This window comes from Nicotiana tabacum, chromosome 6 (genome assembly GCF_000715075.1).
Source record: "Nicotiana tabacum cultivar K326 chromosome 6, ASM71507v2, whole genome shotgun sequence".
Taxonomy (NCBI): domain Eukaryota; kingdom Viridiplantae; phylum Streptophyta; class Magnoliopsida; order Solanales; family Solanaceae; genus Nicotiana; species Nicotiana tabacum.
The window spans coordinates 152,288,003-152,300,216 of NC_134085.1; positions in this window are offsets into that span (position 1 = coordinate 152,288,003).

A 12,214-nucleotide genomic window follows, 5' to 3' on the forward strand; every position below is an offset into this window, starting at 1 on the left:
GTGGATGAAGTGGAGGTTAGCATCGGGAGTCCTGTATGACAAGAAAGTGCCAACGTTACTAAAAGGTAAGTTTTATAGAGCAGTGGTTAGGCCTGCCATATTGTATGTGACCGAGTGTTGGCTGGTTAAGAACTCACACATCCATAAGATGAAAGTAGCAGATATGAGGATGTTGAGGTGGATGTGCGAGCATACAAGGATGAATAAGATTAGGAATGAAGATATTCGAGAGAAGGTGGATGTGGCCCCCATGGAGGATAAGATGCGGGAAGCAAGACTCAGATGGTTCGGGCACATTTAGAGGAGGAGCACTGAGGCAACGGTGAGGAGGTGTGAACGACTGGATGTGGTGGGCATGAGGAGAGGTAGAGGGAGACCTAAGAAGTATTGGGGAGAGGTGATCAGGCAGGACATGGCGCGACTTAGGATTACTAAGGACATGGCCCTTGACAAGGAATTATGGAGGTCGAGCATTAAGTTTGTAGGCTAGGGGGAAGTTGTGAGTATTTCTACAGCGTACTAGAGTGAGACTAGCCAGTTAGGAGTTAGTCTTAGGATGTCACTGGTTAGCTACTGATGCAGGGCTTTATCTGCTGGATATTATTATATCTTCCATCTTTTTCGTACTTCCTATATTTCTTATATTGCTGGTATTTTTATTTTATGTTATTTTATGTTATTTTATTATGAGTCTATTGATAGTACTAATATATCGTCTCTTGTCGTGGTGTTAAGCCGAGGGTCTCCTGGAAACAGCCTCTCTGCCCCTCGGGGTAGGGGTAAGGTCTGCGTACATATTACCCTCCCCAGACCCCACTTGTGAGATTATACTGGGTTGTTGTTGTTGTTATTGTTGTTGAGTAATAGTTACATTGACGGATCTTTTTCGACGGGGTTCTTGAGGGTCTAAGTCGATGTGAAAAAAAAAGAATATGGGGACTCTTCCTGATGTCGCATCTTTTAGACAGTTTTCTTGAGAGAAGTAAGTCTAAAGAAAGTACCAAAAAGATTTTGTTTTTGTTTTGTTTTAGGTAGTGTAGTAACTGCCTCTTTGTTTTTCTTTGGGCCACAGTTCTTTTCCAAGGGTTTATCTTGAACCGGGTGTAGTTAGTTTTTGTTTATGTTGTTTTTAGTTTTTAGTTAGTATTGATGGGCTACGAGCTGAAATAGAAATAGAAACCCTTGGCGTTTATACACCTGAACACTGTAGACACTAGAGTGTAACGCTTAGTCTCAATGATTGATTCTTGCTAAAGTGCCTTAAATTATATGTTTGTAACTTACTTGAATACTCAAACGAGAGTGTCTTGATAAGCCAATCTAGAGTGAGTCATGTACCATATGTGTGTGAGTTGTACTACATTTTATGTTTTATATTTGATGCCTAGAACTTGCCCCATGTGTTTGCAAAGAGAAATAGTAGCTTCATTCAGTCTTAGAAGTGATATACGTATTTCTTTGTTAAGCCAGATATATAAAATAGACCCACCTAAATGTAATACATCGTAGTCAACTCCATTGAGCCTATAAGCCTGTTTCTTTGGCAACCACATTGCGAACCTTACCCAATTGTTTGAATGGCCTATCTGTTTGAACCCCTTTGACCTCCCATGAGCACTTGAATGGTATTGAAATATGCAAAAGCTAAAGTGTGGGGTGGTGGTTTGGTTTTTGAGTGGAACCGATGAAATAGAGAAAAGGTGCAGTTTTTGAAAAAAGTAAAAGAATAAGCACCACTTAAAAAAAATAAAAATAAAAAGAGAAAAAGGGAGAATGAGTAAATGTAGTAGTTGATAAGTGGTGACTTGATACAATTGCACCTAATGGAGTGGGATGTCATAAATAAAAATGTGGTGGAATGTCTGGTTGACATAAGTATGGTTTTGAAGGTTAATGTGATTGTATTAAACGTGCTTAGGAAGGTTAGTCACTATATCCAAATATACCCTACCCGTACCTTAGCCTACATTACAACCAAGAGAAGTCCTATTTGATCTTAGACTGAATGGGCTTGATTAATAGAGTAGTACACTACGGGCAAGCCTATTGTGCGTCTCTGTGACATGTGAATGTTTTTTTTAGAGTGAACGAATTTTGTCCATCTAAGTTCCTACTTGTTCTTAATATTATTATTTGTGGAACTACTCTCTTGTGTGATGTGAGGGCATGTGATTCACGAAGGAAAGGTAAGTCTTGACTTCTGTACAGAGTAACTTAAGTAAGTACGAATATTGCACGACACATGAGAGTCGACTTTTGAGGCAAGGATTTTTCATTAGTAGATGTAATTTTGGTGATTTGTTCTTGGTGTGATACGTTAGGGGAAAAGGCTTAGTGAAGGAACCTTTATAGAGTGTGGTGGATTGCTCGAGGACTAGCAATGATTTAAGTGTGGGGTGTTGATAATAGGCTAGATTCATATAATTTGGCGACTATTTATGCCCCAACTTGATTATGTTTCACTGTTATAGGATAGTTAAATGATGATAAATTGGCTCAAATTTGAATTTGATGTTTTGCATGAGCGAGTTACGTGTATGAGGACTTAGAACTATAATTGGAGCTAAATTGAAGCAAGGGAAACCCCTCGGAGCTGAGTACGTTGGAAGAAGAGAGAAAGAAGGGCTGAAATGAGGACCCAGACTAGTGCACCCACTAGCGCATACACTAGCGCGACCGCGCTAGCCCAGGAGTTCGAGGCAGAATATTATGCCATATGCGCGGTTAGTAGCGTGCCCATTAACGCTACCGCGCTAGTCCAGTTCTGAAAAATAAAATTCAGGGGTAATCTTGGAAGTTCGGGGGTAATTCCACTTAACCTATAAAAGGTCCAGCTTGCTCAAAGGAACATTATCAAGGTTTTTATAGCTTAGTTGAAGGCAAGGAGAAGCAAGGGGCAAGGAGGATAATTCAACATCGAGTTCTTCCTTTTGTATTTTACCATTTGTGATGAATTTGGCTTTTGTTATGATGAACACTAGTATGAGTAGCTAAATATTTAGTCTAAGATTTTGATGGAACCTATTGAAGGATGAACTTCTTGTTATGTTAATATAGTTTGCCTGGTTTAATCCTATTTGTTCAACTACGTACTTGTTGTAGTTAATTGATAGGATCCTCAATTAGTTGTGCCTATTTAGTATGTATTACTCGGGAGAGAGTGCATATTTAGGTAATTGTTGAACAACACCACTCCCAGAGTATATCAGGGATCAATAACCGAGGGTTTAAATGCGGTATTAGTGATAATGAAGCCTTGGGTGCGATCTAAAGTGAGCTGTATTAAAAGCTAGCTAGCATAACTCGGGAGAATGCGTCTAGTAAATTGTCATGATTACTCGGGAGAGATTTACGGTAATAAGAGTGCTCATGATCGATAGACACGGTTAGGCAAATCTATATGAAACATAACCGGAAGGGATTCCATCAATAGGGGAAATCATAACCTTAGATCCTTCTCTTAATTGTTTACAACTTAATCATAGTTAGTCTTTATTTACTTAATTACAGTACGTCATAGTTAGTAAAAATATCCTCAATTGTTATTCAAAACGTTTGGAAATTGATTACATAGAATTTAGTGAGTCTGACAAGAGTAATTGATAGGTTAATTCCTTGTGGGTTCGACTCTGAGCGAAATACTCAGATTATATTTTCAACGTCCACTTGTCCTTTTTATAAGGCATAGTTGGGCGTGATCATCTAGTCTTAATATCAGAGACAACCTTAGGCCTCAAAACTGTGTCAGCTTTTGCACCAAAGTCTGCTTGAATAAGCCTTCTTCTGTCTGAATATTCTGACTTGGCATCTGAGTTGCCTGGGTGTACTAACTGGAGTGCTAACTTGGCATTTGAGTGTAGTGACTGGATTGCTGACTTGGTTGCTAAGTGTAGTGACTGGATTGTTGACTGGAGTGCTGACTTGGTTGGCTATCCTGACTTGGCATTTGTTGGTCTTGTGCTTTAAAACCCGGATTAGGGACCACGAAAAATTCTGATTCTTGGTCTTCAGTTGTCCAAGTGTGGTCTTGCACATTGTTGGACTATAAGTATAACCAAATATATTGTAAGTACAAAAAACAAATTATAAGTATATACAGTAGATTGTAAGTATACTTTATTGGCTAATGGACAACTTCTTTTATTATGGTTTGGCTTGCCACAAAAATCACAAGTCATTTGAAGACCCTTCATAGATGTTGACCATTCTCCTTGCCTTTTTCTAGCTTCATCCTTCTCTCTTGACCTTTTCACTTCAGGTCTACTAACCATCTTTGCTAATAGTGGTGGTTCCATGGCTTGGTGTGGCTCAACTTTCTAGAATTTTTTACCTCTAACAGGTTGCAGTTTGTGATGATACACCAACTGCCAAGCTTGTTTGGAATACCACCAGTGAATCCCAAGTGTTGTGTCTTGTTTCTTATAGTTGAATGCCCAGATATCATGAGCAAAAATGATTCCAAACAAGTCCCAAAATCTGCATGTGCACATTTGCTTACAAGAATCTTGAGCAACAACCACTAACAACATCCCTTTATATTTTCCTTATAAAAAGGTTCCATCTAGACCTATAAAAGGTCTCAAACCTACTTTGTATCCACTCTCGAGGCCTGGAAAACAGACATACATCCTCAGAAATCTTCTCTAACCTTCCTCCATTGCGTCCTTGGATATCTGTATCACCACATGAGTACCAGGGTTGGTTTCTCTCAACTCTTGAGCATATTCCTCCAACTTGTTGTACTCATCCAAGTAACTACCCTCCAATTTCTCTAAAATCATTCTCTTCACCATTTTTAACTTTGAATCACTCACATTCAAACTAAATCTATCCTCTAAGTCAACCTTCATCTCTTTAACCTTAAACTTAGGATTATTTTGAATCTTTCTCTTAAAATAATGTGCTAAACCACAAAGAGTAGCTCTTCTATTCTCAAAAACTTCACCACATTCATGTTCATCCCTTCAAGTTTATATCTTTACCGCTTGATCTCTGCCATCCTTAGAAATAAGACATTTAAAGGGACACCCAATATGACACTTGTATCTAAGTCTTCTCCCATCACTCTTATCTACCTGAAGGCCCCTCTTATTAGACACAACATAATAACCATTAACTTCCTTCGCGTCAACAAGATCTTTGAAAGTCATACCTTTTTCCAATGTTTTATACCTATCATGTTGGTCAGTTACCTCATACTTCTTCTGCCTCTCAAATAAATCTAGGGCATCACTATCATAATCACTATCAACACTTTCAATCTATATCATCTTCACTACTATTACAGTCAGAAGCTACAACAACAGGTACACTATCTGTTGCTGTAAACTAAATAAATACAAGAATATTTAGAGATCATCCAAAAGGTCAACACCAAATAATTATACATTAGTGAAACCATCATTAATAGGGGCTTGAATCTTCCTAATCCCTTCATCCCCGTCAAACAAAAAATACCTCCCAGATGGGTCAATAAATATTAACTGTTGTATCTCAACAAATCCTATTACTTCAGTGTATTCTTTACACAAATCAATATAAGAGAGGTGGTCTACTTCATAACCACTCAACAGATGCACATCTCTCTTAGTATAAGATAATGTAGGTTTCAATACCCACTCACCCCCATAATTAAAATACAAGTTAACTTTATCCACTATCCTTCGAATAAAATCATATGCAACAACAATAAAAAAGGCAAAATAGGACCACATCAGCAGTATTCAAGGCTTAAACAATAAAAATATAAAGATATGAAACCCCACAATCAATTAATTATACAAATCGACAAAAACCCTAGCTTTAATATATAGGACCAACATGATAAGGACCACCAAAAATAAAAGTAACATAAATAAATCTAGAAAGGTACAAAAAATAGCTCAGATAACATAAAAACATCACATGCAAAAGACATAAACTTGTCAGTTCCCAAATATTCCCCAACCTTACAATTTAATAACTTAAAGTCGTAAATACTTACTTTAATCGAATGATATTGCAAAATAGTGCTGGAAATCAAAGTTGTTCCTGTTATGTGCGCACCAAATCGGACCAAACCACGAACCCAAAAGAAACCCCAAATCGCCAATTGATGGTTTAGATAGAGGAAATGAGAGAAATGGTAAAAAATAAGTGTTTTGTCGTTGGGTATAAGGTAAAAGAACTGACCTACATTAAAAAGAGTGCGTCAGATCGGTTAAATGGGTCGAAAATAACCCAAATACAATGTCCGCCCCACTGAGCCATGTGGACAAATGAAAGAATGCCACATCATTTAAAGAGAGGCCCACATGAAGCACCGTTAGTCACGAGGGTAAATTTGTCATGACTCTAACCCCGAACCCGATTGTGATGGCGCCTCTCGTGAAGACAAGGCCAGCCAGACCAAAATAGAACACCTCTTTTAACCAGTTAAATACCATAAATAGTTCTAAAACATGATATAATAACCATAATTTGCGGAAATAACGATAACAACAATAGAAACCATCCCGACACTGCCCAAACCGAGGTGTCACAAGTCATGAGCAACTAATAAATTCGGATACCAGTCTACTAGATACAAAATCCGATACAGAAGTTCAAGAACATGAAAATAGTAAGATATGGGAGGCACGGGGGCTACAGACGCCAACAACTACCTCGTAGTCTCCGAAAACACTGCCTGGACTGGGAGGATCAGCATTCAGGAGCGGACTCTACGATGCCTGAATCTGCACACACGGTGTAGGGAGTAATGTGAGTACTCCGACCCAGTGAGTAATAAATATAAATAATGGCTGAAAGCAAGAAAACACGTAAAGGCACAAAGCAATTCTATATCAAGTAGTAAAATCACTAAAAGCAATAAATCAGTGAGGAAGTCAAATGAAATTCCTTTAAACCAACTAAAACAGGTAATTTAGCAGGTAAATAACAAGTAGAAATATGCCCCTCGGGCACAGTAACAATCGCTCAGAACAGTATCAGCCCCTCGGGCTCACTCTCAGTACAGTATCAGCCCTCGGGCTCACTCTCAGATCATGATGGGTACCTGCGCTCACTGTGGGTGTGCAGACTCCGGAGGGGCCCCTTACGGCCCAAGCGCTATATCAAGCCACCTCGTGGCATCATCTCTCGGCACTCGGCCTCACATCACTTAAGCCACCTCGTGGCATATAAAAATGTCTCAGGCCCTCGGCCTCACATCACTCAGCATATCCTCACATATGGCACTCGGCCTCACTCAGTCCAAAAATCATCACAAGCCCCTCGGGCATTAGTAAAACAATATTTCTCAGCCCAAAACATCATTTAGAAATATCATTTAAGCTTCAAATATGAGTAACGACGACTGAGTTTGTAAAACAGTAAATATCAACAGGACTGAGTTCAAGTAATAAGTCAAAACAGTGAGGAATTAGTGATAAAATCCTCGAAGGGTTCAAATAATTGGCACGAAGCCCAAATATGGCAATCAACCCAAATCATGATGATAACAAGTAAATTTCAGTCAAATACACGGTAAAATCATCAATCGAGACGGACCAAGTCACAATCCCCAATAGTAATGACCCCACGTTCATTATCAAGCACGTGCCTCACCTCAACATAGCACTACGATGTACAATCTGGGGTTTCAAACCCTCAGGATATCATTTACAATCATTACTCACCCGAACCGGCTACCACTCTAGCTCGCGACGCCTTTGCCCCTCGAATTGGCCTCTACGTGCGTCGAATCTAACCAAAAGCAGAACGAATACGTTACAATATGCTAAGGGAACAAAGCCCAAGCAAAAACAATCGGAAAATATCAAAAATCCCGAAATTAGCAAAACCCGAGCCTCGGGCCCACTTTTCGAAACTCAGAAATTGTTACACCAACGGGTTCCTTATCCTTCCACGAGTTCATACATATCAAAAGTTCTCAAATCCGACCTCAAATGGTCCTTCAAATCCCGATTCAAAAGTTCAAAATCCCAAGCCCTAGTTCTTCCATTTTTAGCTTAAGTTCCATGAATTTCTAGGTTAACTTCACAGTAGAATCACGTTTTAGGTTCAAAAATCTTACCTCCAATCAGTTCTCCTTGAATCCTTCTTTAATCACCCTTAAAAAGCTCTCAAAATGCTCAACTATGGAGGAAAAATGACTCAAAATTGCGGATGAAATAACTTATAAACTTTCTGCTCAGGTTTGACTTTCCTTCTACGCGAACGCGGTCAACATCTCGCGTTCGCATAGCACAAATTTACGTTGACCAACTTTTACCTTATGCGAATGAGGCACACCAGTCGCGAACGCGATGCCTCCTCCACCTTAACCTTCGCGAATGCGAGACACTCGATACGAGCGCGAAGAGAAAATTCCACTGGACCCCAAATCCTTATACGCGAACGCAAACAGCCTCATGTGAACGCGAAGCACAAACTCCTAGCCTTCCGCGAACGCGAGGCACCTCTCGCGAATGTGAAGGCGTAATTCTGGCCTTCCTATAATTCTTTTATGCGAAAGCGAGGTTTCGCTCGCGAGCCCGAAGAGATAATTCTCTGCAACAATTGGGCAGATTTTTCTGCAACTTTCAAACTCCAAAATGGTCCGATTGACCATCCGAAACTCACTCGAGGCCCCCGGGACTTCAACCAAAAGCACAAACACATCCTAAATCCTCATTAAAACTTATTTCAATCATTAAAATACCTCAAATAACACCAAATCCATCAATTCACATTGAATTCAAACCTAAGTTTTCCAAAAACTTCAGAAATACGCTTTCGATCAAAAACCCAACCAAACCACATTCGAATGACCTGAAATTTTGTACACACACCACAAATGACATAACAAAGCTACAACAACTCTCGGAATTCCATTCCGACCTCGGATCAAAATCTCACCTTCCAACTGGAAATCGCCAAAATACTAACTTTGCCAATTCAAGCCTAATTCTACACCAGACCCCCAAAACCAATTCCGATCACACTCCTAAGTCATAAATCACCCCCCGAAGCTAACGGAACCATCAGAACTCACATCCGAGCCCTCTGACACATAAGTCAACACCCGGTTGACTTTTCCAACTTAAACCTTCTTAAAAGAGACTAAGGGTCTCATTTCTTACCAAATCCTCTCCGAACTCAATCTAATCAACCCGATCACCTAAAACACGGATAACGAAGCATAAAGAAGCAGAAATAGGGAAAAACGGAGCGGTAAATCATGAGACGACTGGCCGGGTCGTCACATCCTCCCCAATTTAAACAAACGTCATCCTCGAATGAGTCAAGAAACATACATGAAACCTCGAATAGGTGAGGATATCTACTCCGCATATCCCGCTCGGTCTCCCAGGTAGCCTCCTCCACGGGCCGACCTCTCCACTGCACTTTCACTGAAGCTATATCCTTTGACCTCAACTTTCGAACCTGACGACCCAAAATAGCTATTGGCTCCACATTATAGGTTAAATGATCATCCAACTGAACCGTGATGAAGTCCAAAACATGAGACAGATCCCCAATATACTTCCGGAGCATAGAAATATGAAATACCGGATGCACACTCGACAAACTGGATGGCAAAGCAAGCTCATAAGCCACCTTCCCAATCCTCCGAAGTACCTCAAAAGTCCCAATGAACCACAGACTCAACTTTCCTTTCTTCCCAAATCTCATAACACCCTTCATGGGCGAAACCTTCAGCAAGACCTTCTCATCAACCATGTAGGACACATCTCGGACTTTCCAGTCCGCATGACTCTTCTGTCGCGACTACGCTATACGAAACCTCTCCTGAATCACCTTCACATTCTCTAAGGCATCCTGAACCAAATCTGTCCCTAATAGCCTAGCCTTTCTGGGCTCAAACCAATCGACTGGGGATCTACACCGCCTCTTATACAAAGCCTCATATAGAGCCATCTGAATACTCGACTGTTAGCTGTTGTTATAAGCAAACTCTGCAAGTGGTAGAAACTTATCCCATTAACCTCCGAAATCGATAACACAAGCACACAACATATCCTCCAGTATCTGAATAGTACGCTGGGACTGCCCATCCGTATGAGGGTGAAAAGCTGTGCTCAACTCCATCTGAGTACCCAACTCTCGCTGAATAGACTTCCAAAACCAGGAAGTAAACTGAGTACCCCGATCTGAAATGATAGAAACTGGAACACCATGCAGCAAAAAAATCTCTCAAATATATAACTCTACTAACCGCTCTGAAGAATAGGTTGTACACACAGGAATGAAGTACGCGAACTTGGTCAGCCGATCCACAATCACCCAAATAGCATCGAACTTCTTCAAAGTCCGTGGAAGTCCAACAACAAAGTCCATAGTGATCCTTTCCCACTTCCACTCAGGAATAACCATCTACTGAAGCAAGCCACCCGGTCTCTGATGCTCATATTTCACCTGCGGACAATTGAGATACCGAGCTACAAATCCCACAATATCATTCTTCATCCTTCTCCACCAATAGTGCCGCCTCAAATCCTGATACATCTTCGCGGCACCCGGATGAATGGAATACCGCGAGCTATGGGCCTCCTCCAGAATCAACTCCCGAAGCCCATCCACATTAGGCACACAAATCCAGCCTTGCATCCTCAACACCCCATCATCTCCAATGGTCACATCTCTAGCATCATCATGTTGAACTCTGTCCTTAAGGACAAGCAAATGCGGATCATCATACTGGCACTCTCTGATGCGATCATATAAGGAAGACCGAGAAACCACACATGCCAACACCCGACTGGGCTCCGAAATATCCAACCTCACGAACCGATTGGCCAAGGCCTGAACATCAACTGCAAGAGGTCTCTCCCCAACTGGGATGTATGCCAAACTCCCCATACTCACTGCCTTTCAGCTCAAAGCATCGGCCACCACGTTGGCCGTTCCCGGATGGTACAATATAGTGATATCATAATCCTTAAGCAACTCCAACCATCTTTGATACCTCAAATTAAGATTCTTTTGCTTGAACAAATGCTGAAGACTGCGATGATCGGTGAATACCTCACAAGATACGCCATACAAATAATGCCTCCAAATCTTCAATGCATGAATTATGGTAGCCAACTCCAAATCATGAACGGCGTAGTTCTTCTCATGGGGCTTCAACTGACGAGAAGCATAAGCAATAACCCTACCCTCCTGCATCAATACACAACCAATCCCAACTCTTGAAGCATCACAATACACAATATATGAACATGAAGCTGATGGCAAAACCAATACTGGAGCTGGGGTCAAAGCTGTCTTAAGCTTCTGAAAGCACTCTTCACACTCATCCGACCATTCAAATGAAATACCTTTCTAAGCCAACTTGGTCAAGGGCGATGCGATAGATGATAATCCCTGAACAAACCGGCGATAATAGCCTGCCAAACCAAGAAAGCAACGAATCTCAGTAGCTGAGGACAGTCTGGGCCAACTCTGAACCGCCACTATCTTCTTTGGATCAACCTGAATACTCTCGTTGGACTCCACGTGCCCCAAGAAAGCCACGGAACTGAGCCAAAACTCACACTTGGAGAATTTTGCATAAAGTTTCTCCTCCCTCAATCTCTGCAACACAACTCTCAAATGCTCTGCGTGCTCCTTCTGACTACGCGAGTACACCAGAATATCATCAATGAATACTATAACGAACGAATCAAGATAAGGCCGAAACACGCTGTTCATCAAATACATGAACACTGCTGGGGCATTGGTTAGCCCGAAAGACATCACAAGGAACTCGTAATGACCATATCTGGTCCTGAAAGCAGTCTTAAGAATATCTGAATTCCTGATCTTCAATTGGTGATAACCCGAAAGAAGATCAATCTTGGAGAACACCCTCACTCCCTGAAGCTGGTCAAATAAATCATCAATGCAAGGCAAATGATACTTGTTCTTAATTGTTACCTTGTCAATTGCCTATAACCAATTCACATTCTCATGGTGCCATCCTTCTTCCTCATAAACAGGATTGGCGCACCCTAAGGTGACACACTAGGCCAAATGAACCCCTTATCCAGGAGTTCCTGAAGCTGTTCTTTCAATTCCTTCAACTCTACTGGTGTCATACGATACGACGGAATAGAAATGGGCTGAGTGCCCGGCACCAGGTTAATACCAAAATCAATATCCCTGTCTGGTGGCATGTCTGGCAGGTCTGGAGGAAACACATCGGGAAAATCCCTCACAATTGGAACAAAATCAATACTGGGTGTCT